Source organism: Camelus bactrianus, chromosome 4 (assembly GCF_048773025.1).
Source record: "Camelus bactrianus isolate YW-2024 breed Bactrian camel chromosome 4, ASM4877302v1, whole genome shotgun sequence".
In the NCBI taxonomy this organism is placed as follows: domain Eukaryota; kingdom Metazoa; phylum Chordata; class Mammalia; order Artiodactyla; family Camelidae; genus Camelus; species Camelus bactrianus.
In genome coordinates this window covers 16,056,683-16,072,376 of record NC_133542.1, presented here as the reverse complement: position 1 = coordinate 16,072,376, position 15,694 = coordinate 16,056,683, and positions in this window count along the sequence as shown.

The following is a 15,694-nucleotide window of genomic DNA, read 5'->3' as shown; positions in this document are numbered from 1 at the left end:
TAAGATCAAGGAGCTTGCAATGTAGTTGAAAACATTTAATAAGTGTCCTAAAAATGCCAACTAATTTAAACAGCCATTAAGAACAGGCCAGACACCGAAGGCAGTGGGAAGTTGTTACCTCAAAACCCATTTCCCTCACCAGCCCCTTAACTCTCACCCCTGCTGTCCATATAATGTGGGAAGTAACATTACAATTCTCTCCTGACTAACACTTGGTTTTACTTCTCTCCAAGTTCCCCTCTATCAAGAATAGAGGTTATTACTGTCTATTTTCAATGGCTTCATTTGGCACCTAAGGAAAAAGGGACCAAGATCTAAAAGCTGTGATGAAGTAAGAACTAGAAAAAAAAAATTCTCCATGACATACAGTAAAAGGGAGTCAAAGTTCTGATTACCTTCCAAAGGACCATATAATATTAAAAACAAGAGAGAAAAATTGTTTTAGCCAACAGAGTCCACCTCTCAGAGGAAACCAGTGAGTTAAGAATATACTCTAGTAAATGCAGTGATCTAAAAAGTAGGCAAGATAGTATTTTAAAATATCATGCCATAACTTCACCATCCTGTATAGTTCTGATGATGTGGGATGTTTGGGGGGGGGGGACAAACCACTAGGAGAATTCACTTCCTCATTTTCTTTAAACTCTTTCTCCTTCTTGTCTTTTTTTTTTTTTTTCTTTTTGAGTACTTAGAGCAATTTACCAGACTTTACCAATCTTTTACAAATATACAGAGCCCTTTAGGATTAAAGGACTGCCCAAAAGGCATCCAGGTCATTTTAAGAAAAAAAAATATTTTTCTATAGATGTCTTTCAAGGTTTCTACAAAGAAAACTGCCTAAGCCTCTTCCATTCCAAGAAATGCTTCAAAGACAATTCCAAATTAATACAGTATCTGATTTTAGCTTAAATTTAAACAAATACTGGAACACAGTATTGTGAAGAAACGAGGCTGGGTGCCACAATCTGGCAGATCTAGGTTCTATAAAAGGTTATTCATAAGCTAACCAAATAATTCAATCAATGACAAACTATAATTTTGGCCAAGTTGGTAAAGTACTCCAGGCCAAGCAAAAAAGCTTAACAGATACTCCTCTTTATAGTCTTTTATAACCTCCATCCATACACTGGAAAAGTGCTACCAAAAAAAAAAGTTCGTAACTTACACTTCAAAATCAGGTGGAGACAGCACATTTTCAAAGCCATGACTGAAGAGAATAAAGGATGAAGACTATGCAGATCACACTGCTGATCCTGGCAGTGACTGTATACTTTTTAGTAGTGAAAGCTGCCTAGTTACTGTTATACTTGAGAACATTAAAATTGATTTCTTGGCTGTTTAAAAAAAAAAAGCCACATCTATGGTGAGATACAAACTAGATGGCAAACATCAGAACCAGGATTTAAAGTTCACCATAAATTTATCAAGGAGAGGAGAGTTCAACTTCAGGACTCCCTTTCTATTCTAAGATTCTAATGCCTATCAAATTAAAAACCAAAAGTCTGCCTTGGTATGAGTAGGGAAGGGTGAGGGTAGATGGGAGAAAGATACGTTAACAAATTAACTTCCCTGACCCCCACATAAGTTAGGAGCCCCAAAGACTTTCCCCACATAGCACAAATCACAATTATAAGTAATAACTTGTAGACCTTGAACATGTGCTTCCTCCAATACTCTAAGCTTTATGTCAGCAAGGACTAGCTCACATTCACCACTATGTCTCAATACCTAAGACTGTGTGGCATATAGCATGAACACAAATGTTCACTAAATGAATGAACTTTTGCACAGAAAAAAACTAAGGCATTTTCACATATAAACTGGAAAAATAATTGTTTTTAAACTACTGCAAAAATCAAAAACAAAGTGAACAGGTAAGAAATCAAAAAGAGAGCAAAATATCAGTAAGGTCAGGAGGCACAACACAATCACAATAATTTAAATTCTATAAAGGAGCAGGTCTAGAGGAAAGTTTAAAGTTTTAAGGAGCCACAAATAAAAACTTTAAAAGGTAAGTGCATATTTTCAAATATTCATGGGCTATTTAATAAACTGTCAGCAAATTTACTTCATTTCTTTAGACAGTTACAAACACAGAATCATCATGAGGAATGGGGAAGAGGGGGAATAAAAAGCCAGCCACAACAAAAAATTTGTTGTGGATAAAGTTCCATAAAACTCTTTAGGGAAACTCAAATAAAACAAGACACCCATGACTTGACAGCAAGTCTCCTGATTTCTTTCTGTTTCTGAATTCCTTAGAGAACAGGGGAAGTACAGAAACATTTCACTCAAAATTTTTGGAAGTGGAGGCCAACTTTAAAAAAATTTAGAGAAATTAAAAAGAAGTGGGGGATATTTATTAAAGTCAGAATTTAGGCTTGTGGTGTCCTGTGAGATGAAATGACATAACAAGCTATTCAGCTTTGAAATCTCAACACCTCTCTTGACTTCTGCTTCATCTTCTGATGTCCTAAATCTGGCTTAACAGTGTGGAGCACCCTTGGCAGGACTCCCTTTGACGGCTATGCTCTACTCTTTGCTGTGTGCATAGCCTGTCGGGCCAATTTTATACCAGAGACATTGGCCTGAAATAAGTAAAGACAATTTTATTTTTTTAGGTTTGTACCAGCTTCACAGAGCATAAGGATTAAATTCACAGGCTTGAAAGAGTAAAATATACATGAGGATGAAAAACCAAAGGCCATGTTAGCAAGCAGCTACTTCAGCTTCTCTATTCTAAGTTAACATGAATTGAAAGCACCACTAACTTCCCAGCTGTGAGAAAAATAAAAATCATTACATTAAGTGAATGTATTTATGAGATTCAAAAAGAATGTAAAAACTGCACAACTAAGAGTTGAGGAAATATGGCATTAGTTAAAGCAGTATTTTTTGCTAAAATTTCCTTGTAGTGATTAAAATTTTAATAAGATCACCTATCATTCATGGTTTACCTACAGATGCAAATAAAACTTTCTCAGTTGACAGTAAGTTTTAAGAACTGCGTTATCTAAATTCCCAAACTCTGAATTCAAATAAATTAAACAAGTATTTCCTGAATTTCTACTACAAACGAGCACCCTGGATGCAAGAGATACAATAATAAACAAGACAGATGTCCCCTTTCTAGGGAAGAACAAGATTATCTTGAATCTGTACTCTTCCCATCCACCCTCCCTCCAACCAATTTTTCTAACAGTTAAGCTAGATAAACAAGATGAATCAGTAACAATCTTTACTGGATGGATATTTTGTTGATTCACGTTTGGAGATCATACATGCTATGGAGCACGTGACCTGCAATTTTCTCCTCGGAATAAAAACAGTTGCATTTCTAAAACACCACCAGATTTGGAACTTACTAGTTTCAGAAACCTAAAACAAGTTTAAAGAATAGCCCTTACAGATTTTCCACTACAATGAGCTAAGGTTATCGGAATGTCACTTTCACTGGGAATAGGACACACAGCAACACAATCTCTTGATTTTAACAGAATCCTAAAATAAGTCTGAAGAATGTGTTTTCACTTCCTCCCTTTTGGATCCATACTTCATATGGTTCCAAGCAGTAATCCTGCAATCAAGGCTGCCAGCTGGCATCAAGAAGACTGGTGCCTGTGATGGAATCCTTCCAGAAGTCACCTGGTCACAGACCTAAAATAATTTAAGGTCAGAATCCTGGCCCCAGGGAAACAGGTGGTGGGCATTCTATCAGAAGTGCTTCAGGGGCTAGAGTGAACCTTTAAAAACAAAAACCTGTTAACAACCGCTCCACCGCTGAGGAGCAATAAGGCCTGTAGATGAGACACAGCTGATATGCTCTTGGCTCTGTCTCTGGCCTCTGCCACCTTAAACTACAACCAACATAATGACCAGAGGTAGAAAGAACATCAGTCTGGAGTCCAGGTTAACCGGTAGTGAACTAGGAGCCACAAACCCAAATCCCACATCCCCACTCAACACGTTGAATCCTTGACAAACCACCTGACCTCTGAGGCTTATTTCCCTCATCTATAAATTCATTATCCCAGGGAACTATAAGGTAAGGTTCTGGAAGAATGGAAACACTGAGTGTCACCTGTCACTAGAAGAAGTGTCTCCTGGTTCCAACATTTTGGGTGATGCATCACCTTCAGTTACTGATTCCACCTGTTTTTCCATCCTAATAGCCAAGACTTTGAGTCACTGAAAACAGGCAGCTAGCTCCTTGCTGCCCCTCCCGATACACTGCCAATTTGACAGTCCAACAGAAAATTTCTTACTCTAATCGAATTCTTATGAGACAATAATTTAGAATTTAGTTTTAGAAGTTGTACAAAAGAGGAAAAACCCATCTCTTCACTTTTCTTCTCTGGATCACAAACTATGTTGTTCACCATGAAATCAGACTTTGCCCCCTACTGTCCACAAACAATACTGGTAGATTAGCCAAACTTTTTAAAAAGTCCAGGGAACAAGAATACATATTCCCAAACAACCATTTCCAACTGAAGGAATGATCCTCTCTAGCAAAACAACAAGATGAAGCAGCGTGTAAGATGTCCAACTATCTTTCAGAAGGAAGAAAAATAATGTAAATGCCATTAGTGGAGAGAAGCTCCGGGCAGACCTAAGAACACCAAGAACTGACATGAGCAAGCTACCATCAGCAGCCTTCATGCTCCTGGCGGACGTGCTTTTAGGCATGAAGAAGTCTCAAGGAGAAGGGACAGATCAGTGCTCTCAGAAGCATCCCAGCTTTCGATCTGTCATTCGCTTCCTCCTACTCGAACTATACTCAGGGAGAAGGAGCCAAAGAAACCTTATCATCCTTACGACTTTTTCCTGGATGTTTTGAAAAATAAATGTTACACCCAGAGGAGGCTCCTGGCACATCATGCTGTCAAGAGATTACAACCACAGGGAAAATCTGAGGGCTTCAAGTGGTTCCACACACACATGCCTGGGATCTGTTCTTCCTTGGACAAGAGCAGAATTAAGACAGTCACAGTGGTGTCTCTCTCCAGCCGCAATTTAAACTTGGCAGGTTCTGCATTACATAAATATTCTTCGCCTGTGACTGGGCTCCTGGCAAACCAGGAAGTAGTTATTCACACGACAAAAGAGAGACCCAAAAGGGACAACAAGGACATATGCGAGAGAGTGGAAGAGGGAAGACACAAAAACTAAGCAAAATAAATACATACACAAAACGACGAAGGAAAGCCACACTACTGTCCTCAAAACAATATGCAGCATCCTGGCCATATCCTTAACGCTCAGACTACAGAGTTATGTCCCTTTTCTCAAGTCCTCAAACTACTATTAAGCTTGGAGGAGGAGGCTTGTGGTATCTTTTAAATTATCGTTTTCTGCCTCAGCTCCTTAAGCATACAGACCAAGGAATATAAGAACACGGATGTTTTATAAACTTCTCTAAAGCTCTCCTTTACCCAGTACCCAGCACTCAGCAATAATGTGTGATAAAACAATAAGTATTACACAAGCTTCCAGGCTTCTGAGCACGGTCCCAATACAGAAAACTTGGAAGACATCTCTTAAAATCCTTTAAAAAATTAGAAGAAAAGATTTTAGATGAATCTGGATAAAAGTCTAGATTCCAAGGTAACCACCAGCCCATGTATACCAAAGCATTTCTAACAGCACAGTAAAAGCTCCATGACAATGATTCTTAAGCTTCTGACAGATAAAAACACAATTAAAGAAAAAAAAAACCCACCCCACAATGGAGACACCCTGGAAACCCCTCAACCAGATGCTCCGGGGCACGTCAAAATAAGCAAGATTCTAAAAGAATCATATAATCATGGAAGATGCTTGGTATCAAGAACTCTTTTTAAGTGCCTCCTGAAACTTACAGTATATTTTAAACCATACACACAGTTAATTCAAAATTAGGTTTTTTTCACAATAAGCAAACACTTTTACTCACACCTCAGATATCTAAAAAAAATCTGGCTAGGCTAGAGACTGCACCAATTTTTAGAACTGCCAGCATTAAGCTCCTATTATTCTGAAGGGTTTTGCAAAGATGTTCAGTACATGGACATATTCTAATTCCTCGTTACGACTGGCCCAGCTCAACTGGCTGCTAGGAAAGCAGGGTTTTATAGGCATTGTTCCGTCCTCAGAAGCTACATTAATGCTGGGTTGATAAAATAGATCTTCATATCTGTTTGCCAGGCTGAACAAAAAGTTAACTAAAAACTTAAGTGCTTAAAGTCACCAAAAGAAAGCTCTACACTGACATTTTCTACCTACTTAGCACTCATCTGTATTCATCTCACTAGACAGTAATACACACCAAAGTTGCTCTCTGCTATTCAAATTGTGCTATTATGCTCAGGAGTAGATTAATAATATCCACCTTCCTTATTGTAAAATAAAATTACAGCATTGGTCCAAACATGACATGTGGAGCCTCTCTCTACTTCTGCTGGCACATCAGCTTGCTCTATTGCACACCTGGGAGAAAGCTCTGCTGAGCTGCCCTGCTGTTTCCAGAAAGGGGGAGAAAAGGCTGAAGACTGGGGGAAAAAAAGGGTCGGGGGCAGGGGGAGAGGAGAGAAAAACAACACACTTATAAACCCCACACCTGCCAACCTCTCTTATCAGCTCTTCTTTTTTTTTTTTTTTTAAACAGCATTCTTAGGGGAGAATGCCTTTTCTAAGTGGACACCATCAGCAATGAGGTTAGCAGGTGGGCCACGAGCCTCTTTTAAACAGCTCATAACATCCTATTAGTTTTCAAAGCACCAAGCAACTTTTGCTGACCTCAAAGCATCTGAACAAATATAAGCAGGCAACAGGCAGAAAGAAATCCCTGCTCCCAGTGTGCGCTGGTCTAAAATTCCAGGGGAAGGTGAGAAAAGGTAAGATGAACTGATGGAAGCGTATCTTATAAAGGAAGGAGAAATTGTCTTGCAACCAGGCATTAAGGAAGAACAGGTCCTAGACGAGACTGCTCTACCTAAAATAAAGGAGACTTCAAGATGTAGGTTTATAAGGAGTAATCTAATGTAATTCTAACATTATTTGCAAACATAAAGAAAATCAAAAGAATAGAAATCTTTAGAACTACTGCCTTCCTAGATACTTGAAAAATTTTCTTAAATTCCCATTGCTTTAGAAATTATACCATTAGAAATGCAAACTCAAATACCCACAAAGGCCAGGCAGTAATTTATTATGAAGTGAAATAAACCATGCTCCACATTAAGGGTGCAGTTGACAAATACAGGTTTGGTGTTGTTCCACCTTCAGACATTTTCAAGAGAGACAAAATATGGCTCTATATTTTTATATGATACCTCCCAACACCTAATTAACAACTCACCTTTTTTAAACATAGTTTGGGCCAAATAGAAGAGCTACAGACCATATGCAGTCCAGGGGCCACCATTTGGGACCCAGGGCAGAATCCATTTTTCCACTGACACCCATTTCTCTTTCATCCTCTAAAAGCGGCAGTTGTCTTGGTCACAGAAGATTGTCTTCAGTGAGTAAAATCTAACAAAATGCTTAAAAGCCAACACAAAAGTGCAAGCCAAGTAAGAAAATAAAGGGACAAGTGAGTAGGTTACGCCTGACCCAGAATTGCCAGGCTAGAAGCAGAACTAGCACAGGGCTCAGATGCACAGACAGGTGAGGAAGGGACAGAGGGCTAGCACAGAGGTGTCAGAGAAGAGAGGAAGGCTGTGGGCGGTTCAAGTTCTTTGCAGAGACAATGGCTAGGAAGGGATGAAAGCCAGAAGCACTGATGACCCCGTATTTGGGAAAAGTCCATGAGTCATTCACAGCCACAGGCTAGAAAGGACCCCAAGGGTTTAAACAAAATAAAGCTTCGACCAGTAAGTAGCACCCAGGGGAGAGAAAGTGGTGTTGAGTAAACTCATATAGAAATAGGCCTTACTGCGAAGAGGTTATAAAAACTTGCTCACTCTATAATAAACTTTGTATATTTAAAATACTGTAGATGGCTCTGCAATAAAGGTGGGTGATCCTCACATCACCAGAGGTACCTCCAGTAAAGTAGCAGCATCAGTGAAAACAGAAAAACCTCACTTCTGAAAAGTAGTTCAGAGGAAATTTAAGATCAAGGACCAACAGTTCCAGGAATATTTTCCCCACCTTACCAAATTCGGTGAATTTATTTTCAAATACACTGTGATTTATTTGTTTTGAAAAATACGTCCTGCACTTCTGAAATGCACAAATGATGCCTAAAGAATAAAAAAAAAGTGCTAAATGTCTTTTAAAAACTGAACAAGTGAGCAATTTTCAATAACTTACTTGACAGGGCATCCATCAATGACTTTTCACTTGGGGTAGTGAGAGAGTATTCAAAACAAGCAGGGGAAAAAATGTTATTTCTGTGTCAACTTTATTTTTTGATGTATAGGAAAAGATCCTTGGTAAGAGATTAAACAAAATTCAAATCAGAAAAATATGGACTGATTATTTTAATGTAAATGCTTAAATTTTAAAATTTGATTTCTCATTGAAAAAAGATGAAAAATTTAAATTAAGACATTTATATTCCTGGAATGTTAGCTGGCTAAATTCTCGTAAGTTCACATGTAATCTCTTAGCATTATTTATATTTTCAATGAAAAAATTGTATTTTAAAATTCCCTTCCAAATTCCATTGATATATTTATATGTATTCCCATATTGAAATGTTCAAAGTCACAATTCTCTCCAAACCTCCCTGCAGTCTGGGAATTTTCTCTTTCTCCGTGGCAGAAACATACATTATAAAATGGTATATTATAAAGACGGTATATTATAAAAACAATGGTTCAAAAATAACACATTGAAGGCCAAATACATAAAACTGATCTATGAGGACCATCTTTCTATTCAGGAAACATGGTCATCCCACTCCCAGAAATCTCTTTTTTAAATATGCTCATCGTCACCCTGTCTCTGAGACGTGGAGGGCGAGGTTTCATACTTAAAGGAAGGTTAAGAAACCAAGGACAAAAGTAACTGAGCCAAAACCAGAGGACAGAAATTTCAGACTTTCAGGTTAGTATTTTCCACCTGGCTCTAAATTAAGAATTTCAAACGAAGTGACAAAACCTACTGAGGCAAGACCACTCAGGAGCTAAACTGGCAGCAGTGTGCTCACAAGACGACCTTACACATATAGTATTTGTTTACAAAAATCAGAATGGATTTTAAAACAAACCTGTGAGGAGACAGGAAGCTTAGAGTCCACCGTGGATGAAAGCTGAAAGCCCACATTGCTAACATTCCCAGCACACAAGAGCTGATTTGACTGACTTCTTCCCGGTCTCATCAGTATAAAACAACCCCAATTTTCAAAGTCCTTGCTCCCAAATACAACCTTATTTTAACAGTCTTTACTTCAGGGGGCAAAATGATAAAAAATTGTACGGAAATTTCTGTGTATGTGAATTTCTCCAGGGAGAGATGGCCCACAGCTTTTTTCAGATGCTCAAAGAGACTCAGAACTCCTCTATCTTAACAAGAAATCTCAATTTTACAGTGACTCTATAATAACGAAATACAGGAAAGCTAAGAATTCTGAAACAACTATTGCCCATATTCTCATAAGGAGATAAAACGAATCAAAGTGTACTGAGCTTCAAGTGAGTCTGACCACTGCTAACTAAAAGCAAACTGAAATAAAAAGAAAATCCATCCTGAAAGAACAAACAGTTTGATGTTTATGAAAATAGGGATTTTTGTGATATTCCGTAATAGTCTTTAAAGCTGCTGAAATAATCTCCAGAAATGAATGGCCCACAGTAACAAAAATTCTGGAGAAAAAGAAAAGCTGCTCATGAAGAATATAAATTGCCTGAGACAGATTCCTTTTTTAAGTCAAGGAGAAAAGGCTGGTATAAATCTATCACTATTAGATTAGACAAGGGAAAAATACACAAATACCTCAACCCAAGAGTTCAATACTTACAACGCAAAAGCAAAACCTTCATGTTGTAAAACAACTAACATTTTACTAAAAGTGTCTCGTGATAAATAAGGCTATTGAGAAAAACCACGTTTTTTCAAATCTACAATTTCTAAGAGCAGGAAAGAGGGTCTTGCCTGTCAAACCTTATTTGCTATTCGTTTTCAGTCAGAAATTGACAAAAGAGAAATCAGTTATATGGACAAATACTAGTCAAGTGCAAATTAAAAGAAAAAAAATACAAGTTACTTGCAATTAATCAGGCAACTTCCAAATTGGTTTGGTTTTAACCCCATGCCCATCAATTCCTATGACCTTCTTGTTAATTTTACCGATTCCACTCCTTGCCAAAGCACCTATGAAGACTGCTTACAAGGAAAACCCGTCATCACACAAAACTACTGAGCAACATTTGAAAGGCAAACATACAGCTAAGAATATCAATGAAATTAATGCACTCAAAGCCTAATCCACAGCTCTGAAAAAATAACATCTTTACCAAAAATAGATTATTTTTATGTAGACCAATCTCTGTAAACATAGCGTTAGTATTAAAGGTGAGGATGGCTTTGAAAATGCTTACGGAAGACTCGCCTTTAATTTTTTACTATACGACAGATTTCAAGGCTATAGATACAGAAAGTTGTCTCTCCTTAAAAAAAAAATTCTCCCGTGACCTTACTAAAATTACTGTCATGATATATATATCTTGCATAATAAAAGCCAAGTCTGTTTCCTGTTAGTGAAATTTTTTCTAACTACACCATAAAACCGCTATGGGATTTTACTGTAATTTTTAGTTCAAGTTTCAAGTTACCAATCCTACTTAAACCATAAAGCATACCTTTTAATACACAAAAGCTTTAAAACAAATTATTGCCTTTCAAGTTTAAGAGCCTTCTGTGTCTACTTAGCACTTGAAATCAAAGAAAAATCAACAAGCATCGCAAACCAACTAGTATCTAGAATCAAACAAATAGACGTTAAGTGTTCTTTCCAAATTAGAAACAGAACAATGGATTTAGCATTAGAGTACACATGTGGTTCTGTGATTAACCAGAACCAGTGAAGACTGCCACACCTGTAAAATGAAACTGGCCAAAGCAAGTAAACATTCTAGGCACCCAATGTCCTCCACAGAGTTAATTCAAGAGTTGGGTGTGGCATCACCAGTGCATAAAGCCTTAGTTTTCCAACAATTCTAGAATACAGTACAAGCATAAAGCAGCAATGCTGGCAGCTAAACATTAACAATCAAGAAGGCCTCTAACCAGAATAAGCTACGTGATCAGTGGGTCCCAGTACAAAATGAAAGTACTGGTCCCCTTGTTCAAAAAAATCAAGATTTTCAAGGGGGACAAGTTAGGACTGCACAGGTCACATACCCATTAAGCAGCTTTGCCTCCAACCAAATATCCATGCTTTAAAAACAAAAAAAAAAATCTTTAATGTAGTAGCTTACCACGATCACGGGCCTGTACAGTGGCTTTTCCAAAGAATCAGAAAGAGCTGGGATGGACTGCTACGGGCAGGTTTTCCACAGGGTGGCACACCATCCAGGCCCCATACCACCTGACCCTCAACACCATCAAAAAAATTAACCAGACCAGGCTAAGCAACGTGGATCTCCAGCCTCCCTTATGCCAGATAAACATCGTTAGTGACAAAGGTGGCAATAAGAATGTGATTCTGCAATAGACTTAATAAGATTTCAAATGAGCACAAAAGAATTGACTCTACCATGCAGACCAAGAGATCAAAAAGGCAATGGTAAAGTCAGTCTTGATGAGATGCTATTTCAGAGTATCCAGCCCTCTGGGGTAAAAGAACATGAAGAGTGATTTGCACTGTGGTGCTCTTGTGCCAGCTAATGCCTGAAAAGCGTCCTATGTTAAAATTTAAAAAAAAAATTTTCCAACCAAAGAAAGAGGAAATGCTTGATCCCAGCTTAGAAGCTGGGGGTATTCTGGATGGCTGTGTTGTGTCCTTGAAGAGAATTTGGGACTTCTTTCTAGAAGAGAAGAGAAAGAGATTTGAGGAGGGAAAAGAACTATTTTTAAAAATTATAATCACATTAACAGAAAGCTAGAATGGCTGAAAGTGGTAACAAGGATTCAGCCATGAACATCTGTCTGTATAATAAAAAGAATCAAAAGGCTGGATTAAGAACTGAGGTAGTATAAATGCCCCTTAGAGCACTGTTCTTCTATAACCCGCTGGGAGCTGCATCTTAACTAAAAACGCCAAACCAGACAGAGAAGGACCTTGCTTCTCTAGGGAAGAAGCATTTACCAGAACCAACCAACCAAAACCAAAAAAGGAATTCTAACAACTAATAAATACAACCTGAGCCTAGAAAAGGAAAATAAGGTTCTATAGGAAACAACAGTTGGACCTGGCGGACAATGACCAGTTTGGGGTACCTGTTCTGTTCTAGGAGATATCCTAAAACTAAAATTCTCTTGAACCATGAGGAAGGAGTGTGTGCAGCTTAAAACAGCTGACCTGACATGATTCCAAAATGCAAACAAGATACAGTGAAGGAAGCATCTAAAAACAGGGAGAAAGGGGGCCTTTAAAGCCCAAGGCTCTGTCTTTGAAAAGGAAAAAACCTTATTCCCGAAAGGTGGCAGCACAAAGTTACCCAAAAAGGCAACGTGGGGTCAGTTTTGATCACACAAAAATATTCTCTCAAAAAGGAAAAGGCAGAGAAAGCACAGAAAACTGGATGTAATGTGCTTCTTCATAATGTATTTTTTTCTACCCCACCCCAGCCATTACCTTCCAGAAATGTTTCCTTCTTGCCCTCTCTTCTCCACTCCTCCCCCATTTCCAAGAGAACTTTCTCTTAAACACGTACCCCCTACCTGAGCGGTGTTAAATCAACATTCTTACACACCTATTATAAAGAATGGCTCAAAAACAAATGCGGTAATTCCGCAGTCCATCCAGCAAAATAGCCACCATTTCTAGACCCAGAGGTCCAGATGAAATAGGAGATCCAGGAAAGCATTTCCATTCGCTCACCAAAATGGAGACTCCAGGTCAGCTTCAGCAAAAAAGAGCGACCTCTGCACAAATGAAAAATTCAAACGACTCTGGGAAAAACGATTCTTGACAATGTTGTCTTCAAAAACAACTACACAGTATTTCAAATAAACCGACTTTACTTAAGGAAATGGGGAAATTACACCCCCACTGGTATTAGTGTTGTTTAATGGACTATTTGTCGTAAGTTTGGGGGTTGAACTACATTTTTATGAAGACTTTATTATTATTGGTAGGTCTACCAAAAATTTAAGTTTTAAAAAGCTCTTTGTCCTTGTCGAAGGCATTTCATTTTGCATTGTTAAGCACCCCTCTTCGGGGAGGGAATAAAGGAGAGTAGATAGCCGGTAACAAATCTTCCTTTTCTAATATTTTCAGAACATGTAAAGAGAAGAGATGAAAATTTAATCGTAAAAATTATCTTTTAAAATGCACACTAGTTTAAATGACCATCTGGATAGCTACGACTCCGTGCTTGTGGTTCATATCTAGAGGCAAGGTTTTGCGCCCCGGCCCTCTAGGATAACAAGTAGGATTTTAAGGAAACGCCGTGGAAAGACTGTTTGTTGGTCACCGTCACGACCACTGGAGGAGCACCTGCTGATGAACCGATTCAGGTCTGCACGAGAGTCCACCAACCTCACCAGTGCACGCACACGCGTCCGTGCACGGGGGCGCAGCTGGCTGGCCCTCCCGGCCGAGCCGGAGGCAGCTGCCGCAACCACCGCGAGCGAGCGGAGCCCAGAGCCTGCCTCGCCCGGCCGCCCGCCCCGCCCCGCGGTTCCCGCCCAGCGCACTGCTCGCGCACAAACCCGGGATGCGACCTCGAGCTGCGACCTCGCGCGACTACGCCCAACCTCACCTAATGTGGCGCAAGGGGGAGAGTGGTCCGGGGATCCTCTCTACTCTGCCTCCGGGCGCCCAGGATCCCCAAACCACCTCCGCACACCGCGTGGCCGCTACAAGTCTCTAGATGCCCTGGGAGCGCCAAGGACCACGCGCGAGGCGCCGTACCAAGTGGACAAGCCACCAAACACCACCTGGCTGGAGAAACCAGTGAACACACAGTCTCTCACAAGGCGGGGTTGCCAATCCACCACAGGAATCCTGCCCTTTTCCTAGAAAAGCCCCTTCCCCCACTTTCGCTCCAGTACACTCACCTGCGTCTCGGCGCAGTTCTTCTCGCGCTACACGCGGCCGTCCCCGGGTACGTCCACGCCTGTGCACGCTGCCTGGCGCTACTGGCCCGGCTCGGCTCCCGCCGCCCCCAACCAGCTTGTGCCCACAGGAGGGGCGGTGCCACCTCCCGAGGCGCCCAATTCCCTCGACTCCCGCCGCCAGGGGCCGAGCTCTAGGAACTTCCCGTGCACAACCTCCGCCGCCCCCACTGGCGTTCCCGCCCTGAGCCCGGAGAGCTCCCGCTGAGCCAACGCCGGGCTCCGCAACACAGCGCCGCGGCGGCGCGCACAACCCTGAGCCTTAGCGTCCAGAACAGACTCGCGGCCGGGCGAGGCGTGCCCGCCCCCGCCCCACGCCCCACGCTCCCCGCACTTGCCTGCTACGACTCGGAGCTGCACCTACTACGGCTCGCGCCGCCGGCAGTCAGCACAGCCGCGGAGAGTCGCTCCGGGCAGGCTCCGCGGAGAGGCAGTGGCGTCCCCAGTGCTGGCGGTGGCGGGAAGGCGTACTGGAACCCGGCGGAACCCCCGCCCCACCCGCGTCGCGCCGGCGACCGGCCTCCTCACCCGGCCGGCAGCTGCCTCAGTGACGCTCGGGCGCCGCGGTCCCGCCGTTTGTAGCGGGGCGGGGAGGAGGGGCTTGCTTGGAAGAGCGCCAGGAGGCGGGGCCGACGGCGAGTTCGCGGCGCCGCGGCTTCTGCCGCCGGCGCGTGCCCAGCCCAGCCGCCCCGAGGGTCGGGGCCTGGGAGCAGACGCCCGACTGCGGCCGCACGGCTCCTTCCCTCTCGGCTTCCGATTCCGAGCAGGCTCCCTGACCAGGTTCCCCTGGCGGCGCGGGGAGCTTCGGGCGCCCAGAGGCGGCAGATTCCAGGTGCACGTTTGCAAACCCCGAGGCTCGAGCGCTAACGGGCAGCCAGAGCGATTCGCTCGGGGGTTACTTTGATATATATATACGTACATATATTGCAAGCAGAGTTAAAAGGCTTTTTCCCCACTTCACAGCTTAAGAGTCCGGTCCCTCTGCGGAAAACTAAAAGCTTGCCCCCGATGCCCCTCTGTACCTTTCTAGAGGGAATCTGGCGTTTAAATAAGCCCTGAGTACCTGTGCGAGGTGCTATACTCTGCTTCAAACGCAAAGTAGGAAATCTTGTACTCGACTAGATAAGCGCCTGCCGCTCGCCGCATCCTTCCAACGCCCCCCACAGAAGCCCCGAAATGGCCAACTATTCACAGAGGGGGCGTCCCATGGCTGCCTTGCCTTGGCCCGCCCCTACGCCCAGCTCAATCGCTTTTCCCCAGAAAAACCTGTGCCTGTCTTCAGACCCAAACCCAAGACTGGGAGTCAAAACCGACCCTGAGCCATGCGGCGGGAGCACGTTTTTACACCTGCCCATAAGCTTAATTATGAGAGCACCTGTCGTGTTGGGTTTTTTTTTCCCCCATTGCAAAGGCTTCCGTTTTAACTCTTACCCCTAAAAAACTGCATTTAAAAATATCACCTGTCAAACCTACCTGAAATCGCAAG